Source organism: Chamaea fasciata, unplaced genomic scaffold (assembly GCF_029207755.1).
Source record: "Chamaea fasciata isolate MVZ Bird 193981 ecotype frontalis unplaced genomic scaffold, bChaFas1.0.hap1 SCAF_2, whole genome shotgun sequence".
NCBI lineage: Eukaryota > Metazoa > Chordata > Aves > Passeriformes > Sylviidae > Chamaea > Chamaea fasciata.
In genome coordinates this window covers 72,381,341-72,397,867 of record NW_027094087.1, presented here as the reverse complement: position 1 = coordinate 72,397,867, position 16,527 = coordinate 72,381,341, and the positions used below count along the sequence as shown (strand labels likewise).

At 34.2% G+C, this 16,527-nt stretch overlaps 1 long non-coding RNA gene across 1 annotated transcript; it reads left to right on the top strand.

Moving 5' to 3' along the window:
* Nucleotides 1–672: 672 nt before the first annotated feature.
* Nucleotides 673–11,238, top strand: LOC136286011 (uncharacterized). Its single transcript, XR_010719678.1, has 3 exons — nt 673–860; nt 10,324–10,942; nt 11,018–11,238. It is a non-coding gene; the product is annotated as an uncharacterized lncRNA (long non-coding RNA).
* The last annotated feature ends 5,289 nt before the right edge of the window (nt 11,239–16,527 follow it).

Genomic DNA, 16,527 nt, shown 5'->3' with positions numbered 1-16,527 from the left:
AATAACTGGAATAAGAAAGGACAAACTTGGAAACATGAAAAATTAGATGTGTAAAATTCTTGTATGGTGAGTTAGAATTCAGTTACTGCTGCAGCAACTGAATAACAAATACAGTTCATATAAAAATAAAATAATATACATTTTTATAAATTAAACAAAGACTTTTAATATAGAGAATACCAAAGCTGTTTAGAAGTTATGTATTTATTTTTTTTTTAAAGTATTTAACCATCAACTAGTTTTGTTTTGTTTTGTTGTTTTTTCTTTTTTTAATGCGCTGAATAGTCATAGCTATTTAATAATATGAACAAACTCTGAATAACTTTATAACTAGAAATGACAAAATATGAAATCATCAGCTTCCATTGTCATGAAACTCCAAATATAGGCCAAGTCCTGTCACATTTCTCAAGTCCCTGAACTTCAAGGCAAAGATTAGGAGAAGGAAATCCCTCCTATCATGGGAAAAGATAGTTTGAATTCTTGAGGAACATGAACTTACACAAGTCTGTGTGACCCAAGGAGATGCATCTGAAAATCATGAGGTAATTGGCTGATGAAATCGCTCAGCTGCTTTCCATATTTGAAGAATTTTGTCAGTAACTACAAGTCCTTGGTGACTGGAAAAAAGGGAATATTGCACCCTTTTTTAAAAAAGGTAATAGGCACAAACTGAAAAGTGCCATCTAGTCATCCTTACTTCTGTGCCCAGCAAGATCATGGAATAGATCATCCCAGAAGACATGTCAAAGCATGTGGAAGATAGGGAAGTGAAAACATCATGGTTTCACCAAGGGCAAATTATACCTGGATAATCCATCCTGGCCTTCTACAGTGGACAGACTGCATCAGTTGAAAAGGTAAGAGCTACAGATGTCATCTACCTGAATTTCTATATGGCATTTGCTTTGATTTATTTATAGCTCATACTGAGTGACAGGAGTGATGGGCCAATGGCTTTAAACTGAGCAATAATAGAATTAGGTTGGGCATGAGGAAGATCTTTTTTTATGGTGAGGGTGATGAGACACTGGAACAGGTATACCAGAGAAGCTGTGGATGCCCCATCATTCATAGTTTTCAAGATTAGGTTGGATGGGGCTTTGAGCAATGTGACCTAGTGAAAAATATCTGTGCTCATAGCAGGGATGCTATGATCAGAACAAAGGATTCTAGGATGCTGTGATTCTACAATTCTCTGTTGGGCTTCTGCTGATTTCCATGTCAAGAAATCTGTAAATTCAAGCTTACTATTAATAGTGTGAGAATAGACATCCTAAAGCTTTTCAAAATTTCAAGATCCATCAAGGAAGCACTGAAGAAACATGTTGGTTTTTGCATTTACTAATTTCTGTTTCATTAGTGGCCTTTTTCAGTCATTTCAGATTTAGTCTTATCCTGATGTAAGGCTGATGTAAGGCTGAATCTTGTCTTGGTGGATAAGTAAATGCTGCTTTTTTTGTCTCAACATTTCTTGAGCTTTGCCACTGCTGATTCTGATTTATTTTCTCATCATTACTTTCATTTCAGCCAGAAGGATGAAAACATAATCTCCATATAGGCTGCCAAAAGTGCCTTTTCATCAATTGAAATAGTGCCAACTAACAAAGCAATGAGGAATTATTTCCCCTCTAGGGGAAAAAGCTTGTTTTTCCTCTTTTAAGATATGTTCATCACTGAAAATCCTAAGGTCATATTTGTATCTCTGTCCAGCATGATGAAACACTGTTGCAGCCCATGGCTCAGAGAAGGGGGTTTTGTCAGGTTTCTGTCCCACCTCCCATCATCATTTTACAGATCTTATGCAAGTCAGTTTAGCTTCTTTTATATTAAGACTAATTTCAGTTGACTCTTCATCCTAACTCTCATGTCTGCCTGTAAAAAAGTCATGGAATATCTTGGGTAGGAAGGGACTTTAGAGATCCTGTAGTTCCAATTGTGCTTCCCCCTATCCTGACTGATAATGAAAATATTAGCCAGAACATGTATGTGAGCAGAAAATGTAGTACAATTGCTATCACCCTCTGTAAAGAATCTGTAAGATTCTATACCGCAACAGACTTCCAGTGCTCTCCTCAAAGCTCAGCCACTTCTTACATACTGTCCCCCATGTCTTCCATATTGTTATCTGTTCATTTCCCTCAGGATTATCTTCCAATTTCTTTGCTCTGGTATGTGCAATATCTGGATGTTTCTAATGCTATATCTAGAAGTTTCTCATGGTCTGTTCTCTTAGCTAAAATTTACATCCAGCCTCTAGTCATCTGTTTGCATAACATAACAAAGGGCATAACTTCATATTACATGACTGACTTTCATTTAGTAAAACAAATGAATAGTGTATGACACCAAAAAGCCTAGAAAAAGAAATAATTTGAAGTTTCATGTTTATGTCATTAGCCATAAATGACATAAACATGTAACATACAGCATATGTTACATTAGAGAATGAGTGAAAATCACTGTTTAGAGCAGTGGGTAATTCACCTCTATTTCTATCTGCTATATTCAGTCTTGTCGAAGCTCATTTATTGAATAAGAGTGCTTCAAGAACTTATCTATAGTGTTTCCTTTCTTTCTAAATAGCCTTTCTTATTATTAATAACAGAGCACAAAAAAATCTTCCACTTGCACTCCAGACTCAGTAGCTAGTGGAAAGAGGAATTTTTATCACAAAGAAGAAGGGAGGGTTTGGGCTTCATTCACCAAATTTGCTTGTTTGGAAGCTAAGCCCAGAATAGCAAAGTCTTTACTGCTTCTTTGAGAAAATGAGCTCACTAAAAGAATTGAAATAAAAGATTTAAGATAAAACAGGATTATTATAAGATACAAGAAATATAAGTTAACAAAGAAAATTACATTGGGGAAAAACAAGGGAGATAGTAGAGTAAAATACGGAGTAAAAAGAAGATAAATATGCATAAAAGATTTAAGATAAAACAGGATTATTATAAGATACAAGAAATATAAGTTAAAGAAAATAACATAGGGGAAAAACAAGGGAGATAGTAGAGAAAAGTATGGAGTAAAAAGAAGATAAATATGCATAAAAGAATCAGCTGGGAAGAACAACATTCAGACATAGAGAATAAGAAAACATTGAAGAGCAGATAATACCCATTTCTTAATGTCAGTACATTATTGCTCCAGTAATAAACTGAATTTTCAGAAAAGTGTCCTGGTTAAAAAGTTTGATTTAGAGATGTGGAATATTTCCACAGATCAGAAAAATATATAAGATAGGAAATTGGGAAAAATTAAAAGGGAATATAATGAGAAACTGAATATCTGACACAAACTTAGGATGCAAAGGTTTAGAGAAATTGATGAAATAATGAAAAAATAAAAATAGAAGAGAAAAAAAGAGAAAGTAGACTTAAACTGCTTAAAATTTTAAAATTATTTTAAGTATTTAGAAGTATGTTTAAATTGACTATGGTGCACCTTGTTTTTCATCAAAAAACCCCACATAATTTCAAACATCAACTACAATAGTATTTCTAGTAATAAAAAAATAAATGGCATACTGTTTTAACTAAATTGGGGAGTCATTTTTGGAGCTGGTTAGGAAAAAATTTAATCAGAAAGCAATTTTATATTGAGAAAGCAACACCATCAAAAATGGATTTAGAACAAGGTTGTTTGGGTTGCATTTTTGTAATTGTTTTAGCTGTTAGTTTGTGGAGTTTTGTTTCTTATTTTATTGGGTTTTTTTTCTGAAACCTGACAAAAATGGTTTTGCTTTAACTAATATCCAATGTGTGGTTCAAATCCTGTCCTTAAAATCTTGTGTTTTCTTTTTTTTTTTTTTTTCTTTGCATTGCTTTGTATCATTATTAACTTGATTCAGAAAAATATGCTCAAAATGACAAATTTTTTGTATTACTTTCTTTTCTCAAAGTGGAGCAATCAAAACCTTGACTTAATTTAAGACTGTATGAAAGGTGTTTACCAAATATCTCTACTGGGTATCACCCTTTTTTCTCAAAGTAACATTTTCCCCTAGGATTTCATAAAAGAAGTGAAACTAGAGAGTGAAGCAATGTATTGATTAGAAAAAAACTTGCTGGGTTTTTTTATGGATGGCTCCTTTGGAAATGCTGACATCCAACAAAATGATAGAGAGCAGTCTGTTTGGCACAATTCCCTCATCTTGAACAGCTCTGAACAAATATGTATAGCATTAAAAGTACTTGGGAAAAAACCCCAGGGTGTAATTAATAATATGCAACTTCAAGGATTTAAAAGTAATATCTCTGCTTTATTATAAGAATGTTGATTTTCTTACTTCTTAAGGGAAATTTTTCATAAAGGCAGTTAACCTCATCCTGAGACAATCTGTAGAAGCAGCACAAATCAGAAACTTCTGAAGGTTGCCAATAGGTTCATGTGAATTTCCAGCAAAAACTGTCACTGTTTTTTTTCCAAATCCTTGTTCAGTGAGGATTTCAGATATGTTGGGGTTTTTTTTTTCAAAATACTATGAAACACTTGTTTTGAAAAGATTTGTGCCTCTTTCCCCCAAAGAAAGGAGGTGATGAAAGTGAAAATATTAGTCTAATGCCAAAGAGCTTATAAAAAGAATTTAGCATGAAGCCAAAACTTGCATCTTCACTTGAATCATAGGAGCCCCTCTATGGTTCTCCTACTGCAGACTTCCACTATTCTAAAAATGTAGGTGGCTCAAGATCTACAGAAACATTTACTTTTCCTCTTTCTAAATTGTGGCTTACTTTACTAATCATATTTTTACTCTTACTTAATTTAACTCATGTAGGTGTAAATAAAATCTGTTTGAAATGCAATATGTTTCTTATTCTAAAAGCACAGAGGATGTCAAATCCACTTGGTGCAAAGTTGATTAAATTCTCAAAAGACAGCGGTATTCACAGAGCTAAGGATGATTATCTAAGTTCCTCACCATTTCTTCCAGATACGTGCCAGGAGTTCACAGGTGTTCACCAAAAAAGCAGGTGCTAATGAAATTGTGTGTGGTTTCACCATGACATTCACTAAAAGGATCTTTCCAAGTGAAACTGTATATCTGTTGGAGTAGTGACACATGCTGAAAATTTTTTTGTCATATCTCATGCTTCCTGTGGCTATGTCTAGACAGAGAAAAAACTACATTTGTTATTTGAAAGCCTGCCCTTTCATAAATAGAAACCTAAATGTATTTGGCTGGTCAGTCACTTAGGTGGAGGCAGTTCTACAGTTTGACAGCTAAAGGCAAGTTGTCAGCATCAAATATTTTCAGGGAAATCTATTGAAAATGCTACTCTCTCTCACCAGACCATTGTGGAGAACTCCACAGGAGGTGTGAAAAAGCTGGTTTTCTGCTATCAGCTAAAATTCTTGAACCACAGGGGCTAGAGCAGTATCAAAACAATAGGATTCTGCTATAGCTTGAACTGTCCATACAAATTCTGCCTGGAATACTCTGCAGGGGACAATATAGGTTATATGGTATAATGCCCTGATTAACTGATGCCACTGGAATGCTTTAACTATGAATTGTGTGACCTGACACATCTCAAGTGACAAGAGGCAAATTAATGACAAGCTGATAGGGCATTTAAACAATCTATACTGGTTAAAAAATACCTTTCTTGGGTAAACTGCTATTAATTCCTAGAGGAACTGATCTCCCTAGAGAAAGGAAACAAATGGTCATGATTTTAACTTGAAAATAGAAGTTTTGTGCAGTCTTAATTCATTTGTCTGAGTATCATGGGTTACAAATCAAGCTATCTAGAAGGAGTGGAAACAGAATCTATGCTCTTAGGAGAATTTATTTCTGTTTGTTTGTTTCCACAAGGGTAGATATGTTTGCACATCTAAATACATTAATCTCTAAAATAGTAATAGTGAAATACTTTTTTCTTAGATTTTATGGTTCACTGTCATATTTGGAGAAGGAAATAGATTTGCTTCAGGTTAGTAGCCAAAGTAGAGGCCTGTTGCATTCAGGAAACTGAACATATCACAAATGAAGCAAAGCATAAATAGTGTTTGCTTGCCCTGGACCCTGAAATAAGCACACCGAATTAGAATGTCCAGCAGCAATGCATTGACATTTTGCAACATAGTTAAGCCTAAGTATTTAAGTAACATATAAAGTCAAAGAAGAAAAAAAAAAAAAAACAAACAACAAAACAAAACAAACAAACAAAAAAACCAAAACCAAAACCAAACCAACAAACAAAAAAGTGGTAGAATTGCTCAAAACAAGAACTGGAAAATGTGCAAACAGTAAAACCTGCAAGATGGAAACAAAAAAATGCAGAAGAACTAGGAAAGATGCCTCACAAATTCTGAACCATTTTTAGTCCCAAAAATAAGATGAACTATGTTAGGAAGAAATAAGATTCCTCCCTTTCTCTTAGTGAAGAAGTATAAAAAAACGTTGATGAGAATGATACAAAAAGTTTGATAACTTTTTTTTTTTTAATGATTTTTTTCTTCATCAAAGAACTCTCACATCTGGCCAGTTTGCATTTAGTGACTCATGGTTTAACCCCAGACATCAACTCAGCCCCATGTAGCCACTCACTCTTCTTCTGGGATAGCGGAGAGAATGGGAAGGGTAGAAGTGAAAACACTTGTGGATTAAGATAGAGGAAGTTGAATAGGTAAAGCAAAAACCACACACGTAAGCAAAGTAAAACAAGGAGTTCATGCACTTCTTCCAATTGTTCGCTTATCTCCTGGAAAACAGTGCTCTATCATATATAATGGTCATGTCGGAGAGTAAATACCATCACTCCAAATTTCCCTACGTTCCTTCTTCTTTCCCCATCTTTTATGCTGAGCATGACATCATGTGATACCAGAAGAATATTCCTTTGGATGGACAGGATCAACTCTCCCATCTGTGTCCCCTCCTAAGTCCTTGTGCACCCCAGTATATTTGCTGGTGTGGTGCTGTGAGAAGCAGAAAAGGCCTTGACTCTATCAAGCTATTTGCTCAGCAATCACTATAACTTGGGTGTGTTTTCAACACTGTTCAGTACAAATCCAAAACATAGCCCCCACTGACTACTGTGAAGAAAATTGACTCTACCTTGACAAAACCAGCACAGTGATTAAAATCATGGCAAGGTCCATAGCCATCAGTAGGGAATACACAACATCCACTCCTAGGTGTTGTGTGCTCTTAGATGATGATGATGTAAGAATGTCTGCTTCAAACAGATAGTGATAAAAATTGGTAATTGGTGATGTCTATTGTCAACAATAGTCAAGAAGTGCTGTTTTGAAGTTGCAAACCAGACTGAATTATTAGTCATCTAAATGTTTCTGTCACAGTAAACTCTAATTCCTCAACTGATAGATATATCTGTATTCAATTTCAACGTGTGTCTTGATTCTAAGAGATAAACATCAATATTTGACGCTCCTGCCTTTGTCTTCTTTTATATTCAATTGAAAAAGATAGGCATCCTTAGGAGAAATTCAGTCTGATCTATCCGAGTTACCTAGCTAGCTCTACAGATAAATTGTCCTGTGGAGTGCATATCTCACTCCACCGAATTTAAGGAGCAGAACTGGATAATTATTTCTTCAATTGCTTTAAATTAACAACTCTACCTTCCAACACATGCAGAAAAAATCAGTCTGTAAAAGAACAGAAGCTTCTGAATTTCACCTCACTTCTGACTGTTCTGGAGACTCAGAGGTGATAGGTGACATTTAGGGTTTTTTTCTAAAGTCTCTTTTTTTAGAGTCAAATAGACCAATTGCTGTCCAGCAACTAGCAGAAAAAGTAGGACAGTATTTTTGCCTGGAGTGAATCCAACTTTCTTTGCCTCTTGGCTGCTGGAAGCTCACTACACCTTGCATGTGCTCTGCAAATGAACAGCCTCCCTGCTGCCAGTCCTTTCAACCTGACAATTTGGATTGGATCCAAATCATCTAGAATGCATCACTAGGAGTCATATGATAAGAGTGGTGAACTGATGACTAAGATATACTTTTATGGGAGCAGAACAGCATCAAAGTGAAAAAAGAGCTGGGTACATAAGAGGACTTTCAGGAAGTTGAGGAACTTCAGAAAGTAACTTCTGAGAGGATAAACTGAAGGGAAAAAAAGTTATGAAATTATGCAGGACATGTTCAGAAAGGGGAAACATGAAGGAAAAAGTGCTGAAAAGACAGATTTTGATATAGAAAAACTAAAATGGAAAAATCTTCCTGAAGTATATTTTCTGTAATATATTTTATGTATGTATTGCTGCATTTTGTCTTCCTTTTGAAAGGCAAATGTTTACTCCAAATTTGCAGTCATGCTTTTATTAGGTCTGCTTTAAATGTTTAAGAAAGCATTTCAACTTCAACTTCAGTTTATGCTTTCACTATAACTTTTCAAAGTATTTTCTGTTATATATAGCTGTCAAAATGTTTTTAGTAGTAGTAGTAGTAGTAGAAGTAACTCCTTAATGAAATGATATGACATCTGTCCAAGCACACAGTTATTCCCGAAAAGGAAAGGAAGGGAAAAGGAAAAGGAAAAGGGAAAGGGGAATGACCACACCACCAAAAAAAATATTTTCCTTTTTTTTTTCCTGATTCATTTGTCACTGTCTGTGGCCTGAGTCATGTGTTCTGTAAGTGGACAAGCATCATGTTTCATATTTTTTCCAGTCCATGTTAATGTCAAGGTTGCCAAATAGTTTAAAAATGAAACATGACATCTTAATAAAAACTAAAAGCTGTCACTTGAAATCCAAAATGTATTGATGGAAAATAGCCTAAAACCATACAGTATCTATTTAGCACTAAAGAGTGTATGAAATTTGCTGAGTGAAGTATTTTACTTTGGTAGATATTCATTTGACCAAGAATATACTACAAAGCCTTTTGTTAAAAAATCTTATAAAATTTTAAGTGTTCTTTTAGCAAAACACTTTATCTGAAATGCTTTTGCTTTCACACAGGTAATAGTGCATTTTTCCTTTGTGTGTGCTGAACTACCTAATTCAGCTAAATTGTAGCTAAATTAATTAGACTTTAAACAATGTTTTCCAATCATAAATATTTTAAATCTCAATAGCTGAAAAAATCAATTTATCAAATGTGAATAATTTGATCTAGCACATCTTAAAGTAATCTGCTTTTATTTGGCTTTGATTACTAAACTTCTTCTTGGTGGGATTGGTGGGATTTAGTCTGGATTGCAGAGGCACAGACAGGAAGGATGACTCTGAAACACTAGGGCATAAATGGCTTAAGAATATGTATTCCATTTTTTTTTTTCTCTTCATTGACAACAGATATAAGCACTGACCCTTCAGAGCTGTCATTAAAAGAGTCCCACCAGGTCTATCTAACACTGCCAAGTAATTACTGCACTGCCAAATAATAAAAGACCCAGAACAACTCAGAGGATGAGATTCTTGCTCATCCACCCTCTCTGATTGTTTTTCCCCTGGCTATGGTTTGGAAACACAGAAGTAAAAACACCTCGAGGAAAGAGGTGCACAGATGAGAGCAAGAGGTGATCAGGGACTGAGGAAAAAACACGACATGGCTTGTCTTCCCTAGAGTCTCCGCGGGGTCACGAGAAGCCAGACTCTGAAATCTAGAAGTAAAAACACCTCAAGGAAAGAGGTGCACAGATGAGAGCAAGAGGTGATCAGAGGCTGAGGAAAAACATGACATGGCTTGTCTTCACTAGAGTCTCCGCGTGGTCAAGAGAAACCAGACTCTGAAATCTAGTCTGCAAGTCAGCTAGTAAACTCTAACCTTCTCTTATTTGGCAAGGTAGATATAGACATGTAGACTGTCAAAATAAACAGACTTTCTAAGAAATATTTCTAGGAATATTGATGGCAGGACTGCAACTTTAAAATGCAATGTTCAGTGCAGGAAAGGAGTGTTATTCCAATTAAAAAAAAAAAAAAAAGAAACTAAATAGTGGGTAATTGTTGAAAACATGACAAATCAATTAAAGTTGTGCAGGAGGCAACTGTCATTACCAAATTAAATAAAAAGTAGTTTTCCTAAAAATAATGGAATAGAAATAAGTATTTGAAGAACGATGAGAAGGAAAAGGAAAATGCAATGAATAATCAAAATGATGAAAATCCAAACTTGTAAGCATTACTTCCTGTAATTTTAGCAAAGAGAAATGAAGAGAGAAAAGGCTTGTAAACTTAGAAACAAGTTTCATATGAAAGTTATTTATTTCCTGGTAAATTTAAAATGCCCTGTAACTATACAGACTGTCTTTATTTAAAGTTGATGACCAAATGAAACTCTTCGTTTTATGCATGAGTTCGATCACAAAAATAACATCTTCATTTTCTCTCTGTGATAACATAGTTTAAAAGAGGAAAAAGCTGCTGTGCAACAACAGCCAAAAGAAAGGAATAAGGAAATCTGTAGACAGCAAGGTCAATGAAGAAGGATGGAAAAGAGGTACTACAGGCATCAGAGAAGAGATTCTGCTGCAGTCAATGTTGCAGGCCATGGAGAGGGAGCTGTGAGCAGGTGGATGCACAAAGGGTAATGGTGACTCCACGGGAAGCCTGTGCTGCCAAGGGCTCCTGGCAGGGCCTGTGGCTCCTGGGAGAGAGGACCCCATGCTGTTACTCATAAATTGGCAGGACTTGTGACCCCATTGGGGACCCATGCCAGAGAAATCTATTCCTGCAGGACTCACCCCATGGAAAGAACTCATGCTGAAGCAATTAATGAAAAACTGCAGCTTGTGTGAAGGACTTACACTGAAGAAGTTTATGGAAGACTCTCTCCAGTGGGAGGAAACTTACAGTGGAGCAGAGGAAGACTGTGAGGAGTCCTCCCCATGAAGAGGAAAGAGTAGTAGACAAAATGTGTCAACCACAAATCCCTTTTCCCACTGCCCTGCACACTGTGTAGGGAGGACATAGAGAAAACAGGAGTAAATTAGGCCCAGGAAGAAGGGAGGGATACAGAGAAGGTATGTTAAGATTTGGTTTTATTTCTCACTACCCTGTGCACAAGCCTTCCATTATGACTTTTTCTCCACATCCAGGTGAAGAGGACTGATAGACAGGCTTGCTGGGCACCTGGAACTCAACCAAGATCAACACACCATAAATGTATTAAATGTTTATCAAATTTACTGTGCACTATAACGTAACAGCTACTGGTGCCATTGAGAACAGCTACTTGTGAATGCATAATAATGTATCCTTCAAACACCAGCTGCTACATCTAACTTTCTTCTGCACTTAATATTTTACTAAAATATCACTGAGGTTATGCTGATTAATTGTAATCATAATTTGGAATTCTTTTATTTTAAGAGAAATTATGAGAATCAAATATTAAATTAAAACAAAATTTAATAATGTACTTCTCAGCTTTAACATTTTTTGTAGTTAAGAAACTTTTTATTACATGTTTCAGCAAAATTTAGCATGCATTAATGATCTGACACACAGGGATGTAAACAAATACAACAATAATTGTTTATTTAAAATAATACTTTTAAAAGTGCATATTTAATAATTACTCTAATTTATTTTTCTGATTTTTTAACTTATAGAAATTCAAACAACTAAATCCACGTGTATCCTAATTCTAAACCTAAACTTCAAAGTAAGTTCTATTTCCAAATTAGAAAATTACTTTAAAAATTAATTAAGATTAAAGTCTGATGCTGTTAGTCTCAGTTGTACTACTTGGGTCTAATGAGGCATTTTTGTTGCTTGGAACCACTTATAGCATAGATAGATATGTAGATGTGTACATAGGTAATATATATATACAAATATGGATATGTGAACATCTTCATAATCTTTAAAGGGAATTCTGTGTTTGGACCACTAATAATCACTTTAAATGCTATGCATTTTTAGGATGCAAATTAATGCTAAAATCTGCATTTCTTCTTTTCATCTTAGACAACAGCATGAAACAGCAGGACACTGTACTAAGAGTCTTGTGTGAGCTCCAGACAGGGTGATTTGTACACAGAATAGAGCATAATTCAAAATTGACAGCCTGGGTCCTTCAAATAGAGTAGCTGTGTTATCGTGATGTTAGTACACTTAGTCCTTGCACTACTCATGGTGACGCAGTATTACACTGACATAGATTCTACAGGTATAGTACTCCATGTTCTGAAAGTACTTCAGCCAGCAGTGCAGATATAGACACAATTTGCATCACTAATATCATTCTGTTTCGCTCTCTCTTTTTTTTTTTTTTTTTGTGTCCTTGTTGTACTATCTCACAGTATTGGTAACACTGCTAGTGTTGACTCTAGAAACAGAAATGAATAAACATGGGATGACTTTCAAATACTGTACCAATTAGTCATAGAGCAGTATCACAATTCTTGTTTGTGATATTGGAATTTTCACAGTGTTAAATTGTGGAATTAGAGTAGTTATTTGTGAATTGACTGAACAAATAAGAATTGAATATTAGGCTAAGTATGCCAAAAACATCCTCTTCTTCCAAACAGTGATGAAGAAATAGAGGATAACTGTACAGTGAGAAAGAAATGCAGAATAACTTCCACTTAATATAATGATGAAAAAATTTTGAAAATGTTTTGCCTTTCCCTGTAGCCTTTTCTAGATAAAAATGTAATTAAAAACTAAGAAAGCTTTATCTATATGAGGGCTCTAGCACGAGTCATAATGTTATAATGGTCCATTAAAATAATGAAGCTTTGGAAGTAGGACTTCTAGTTCAGTAATAATCACTTTTTTTCTTTTCCCCACTATGGTACAACACAAAATCATGCTCCAATACTGTCCTTATGTGACTTTTAGTAGAAGTTTTGCATCCAGACCAGTAGGAGAAGAAAATTTGTTGCCTTTTAAGTCAGTCTCACCACTTCCAAATAATTTCTTATATTAAACAATTTACTCTGAAAAGTCTACTGTGGCTTGTTTCTACACATTTCTATATCCCCATTCTATAATGGACTTGGTAAAACTGCTACAAATTGTAGGTGACACTTCTTATACTTCACCAGTTTCTTTTACCTCCTTTTTCCTTACAAAGCTCATCTACAATTTTAAATCTTCAATAAGAGTCTGAATGTGTGATCTTACCTGAACAATGAAAAGTGAGTACAGATATGTAAATATCTGGTATTCTTCTACCCATAGTTTATCATTATTAGGTCCAAGACTAGCCTTACTCTTTGCCATTTTTCTGTTTCTGTAAGCCCTGAATCTGCTCATAAATTGCATCAGCCTGGAATGTTTCAGAATTTATATTTATACAGAGACCAAGACACCATTCCATTTAATGCATTATTCTTATTTCCAGCAGACTATGTTTTGAAGGCGAAAGTAGTTATTAAAAAAGAATTTGTTCTGAAAATTTCTACTTTAAACAAAAAGAACTGTAGCCTTCAATGACAGTATTTAACATAAGGTTTATTGAGCAACAGTGGCCTGTGCTGACCAAAGATTTAGCTATTATAGCTTGCTTTCAGGTGAGAAGGTAGAAGGATTCAAGTTTCCAATAAGATGGGTGGCCAAACAATTTTTCAGAGGCAGGAACTAAATAATTACACCTGTCCTTGAAAAGCTCTGTGTCATGTTTCCAGAGAGGCATCTTTATCCCAGCTGTTCAAAACCAAGGAAAAGAATTAATGGTAGATATACCTGCAGATTCTTTAAAGGGTTTTTTTTTTTTTGTTTTGTTTTTTTTTTTTTTTTTTTTTTTTGCTAACACAGTGTTATAAAATCTCAGTTAAATCAACAAACTGGTTCAAAAATATGTCAAGAGTTGCAATCATGAAATACATACAGCAACAACAACAGCAACAAAAAGAGCAAAACAGTTAATTGATCTCCCACTTTTAAGCTCTGGAATTTTACATGTTCTACAGGGAAAGTATCTTATTGAATAAGGATCTTTCCCATGCATATTGGCAAATGGAAGGGTAGTTGTACTTCATCCTTCAATTATATTTAGACTTTATTTCAAACTAACACCGACAAGTGTTAACACCAATATAAAGGTGAAAATAATAGTATAGCTTTACATTGTTTATTCTTACATTACCTAAACCTCTTCTTCAGAAAAAATATTCCTTCAAATCCATATGTTTTGTTTAAGAAGCCTGATAAACAAAAGATCCCAGAATTTAGACTTTTTAATATAATACACTTAAGGTGACAAAAATAAATCCTATATAACATATTTGTCATTGTTTTTTGACCCTGTGTCTTGAGTACTTCAATATTAAATTACTTTCCACAGAAACAAGCAGAAATATTTTACTAGCTGAATTTAATTTTATAAAACATAAGTGTTATTTATTTAATAGTGATTTGTGTGTATTCCAACACATTTCTATATTTTGATTTTCCATCTAAATTTCATACTTCAAGGGTTCTATCTGCAGCTGTTAGGCGAAGACTGGACCTTTTTTCATTAAAGTAGATTTCCACTGGATTAACCTTGCACTTTCAAAATGTACCATTTAATCAGTGCTGCTATTTTCTTGTAATGGAAAAGAGCTAAACTTATGACTGTTGGCTTTGTATAAGCACACACTACAAACAATAAAGTTTCCTGCTTACACTGCAAAGTCATGTAGCCGTGGAGAAAAATACTGTAGTATGGAAGATTGTATAATTATGGTATAGTAGGATTAATTCTTCAATTACCTTTATTTAAAATGGAGCAAAGAAAAATTATTTCTTTTGTATTCCACATATTTACTTTACAAAATGTAAGGATTATTTTGGAAAAGTATTTCATGGAAAAGATTTCAGCTCTGGAAGTGAGATAGACCCTGAGAAGAAGATGAAATAAATGAGCAAGCTGATTTTTATACGTCAAGTATGTGATGCAGAAACTTTAACAGAAAAACATCCTTTACCATAAGGGCAAATAGCATAAAACAAAATCTTACAGGAGAGGGAAAGAAATTGTATTTTTTTAATCTTCTCATTCTAAATATCCTGCAGCAAAATTTCTAGTGAATCAAGAATCTTAAAAGAATTATTGCTATTTTTATTAATTGGTAGTAAAACATAATTTGATGTAGTAATAGCTGATAAGTTAAAAAATAGAAACTGTAGTTTTTGTATTGTCTTAATGATGCCTTATTTTCAAATCAAAAATGTGCAGAAAGTGGAATGGGTCTGAGGCTGAGAACCTAATAGAAACATGTAGCATGTAGAACTTTCAAGATTTTTTTTCTGGTGTGAAGAAATTAATATGTTGCATGAACTGGAACACCCCTACATTCATTCCCTGCTCAAAGGTTGTTTGGTGCTTTGGAGCATTGTCTGTATTGTGTAAGAGACATTTTGCCTAAAAATTTCAATCTGTTCTCAATCAGAAGTTGAAGAAATACCAGTTCACACAAAATAGATTTTTTTTTTTTTTAGTAAATCTGGAGAAAATAAAGAAAACCAATCCTTTCTCCATTTTCTTTGAGACGTGATGTCTTAATTTAGATTAAATAACAACAGTCTGTTGTCTAATAAAATTTAAAAGCAAGTGTGCTAAGCTTTGAGACTTACACAATTTGCGATCAAGCTTTCCTATTATTTAGTTGTTTTTTTGCTTGTTTTAAGCTCACATTTCCTGTCACAAAAAACCCTCCTCCTATCAAACCTGCACATTTATCAGGTGACTACAAAGTTCATTACTTGCTAGGGATAAAATGATAGTTTAAGATTTCCCAGCTATTTTTAATTCAACTTTTTATAACTCCATATATACATTTTCATTAATTGTCCTTTTTTCTTTGTTTGTTTTGAACCACATGCTAGCATCTATATAATCTATTAGTTCAGAACTTTGATGGTCATGGTTCTGCTCTGGAAAACTCCTCCAGAAAGTTGCTGTCTCACTTTTCAGTCTGTATTTTGATTTTAATTTGACATCCTCAATTACTTGATCATTCTGATATACAGATTTAAACATATTTACCTTGGCCTCAAGATACTTCTAGTTACAAGGTAACCCATGACAGCTACAGATTAACAGAGTGTAACTGGGTGATAAGACAATGATAACTGGTATCATTGCCCCCCTCCTGACAGGCATCTTGTCCCATACTGAATTTAGAGCATATATCTACCTAATTACAAGAAAAGTGATTCAAGTCTCTGTTCAAGAGATTATCTCTATGAATCCATTGTGGAAATGAAGGGAAATTGATAATTTTGCTTTAATTAAAAAAAAAAAAAAAAAAAAAAAAAAAAAAAAAAAAAAGCTTAACAAGTTCTATTTCTTCAAAATGTTTCTTATAATAACTAGTAGAAATCCACAAAAGAGAAGATTATAAAGAACTGTGATAAAAAAGAGTAAACCAACCAAGTATGCAAGGAGAAGTAGAAGAAAGTAATATGATTATAAGGGATTGCACAGTTATTTTCCTTGTTAAAAGAGTACGATTGCATGACAGAGAGGAAATCAGCCTTTTTGGCTTGTCCTGTCTATTGCATACTCAATAGTAAAAAATTAAGCTGGAGGAAAGGAAAAAATGAACTTGAAGGAGATGAATTTTCAATCCCTTCTACTTTTAACTTGGCTCACACACTGGAAGTTACA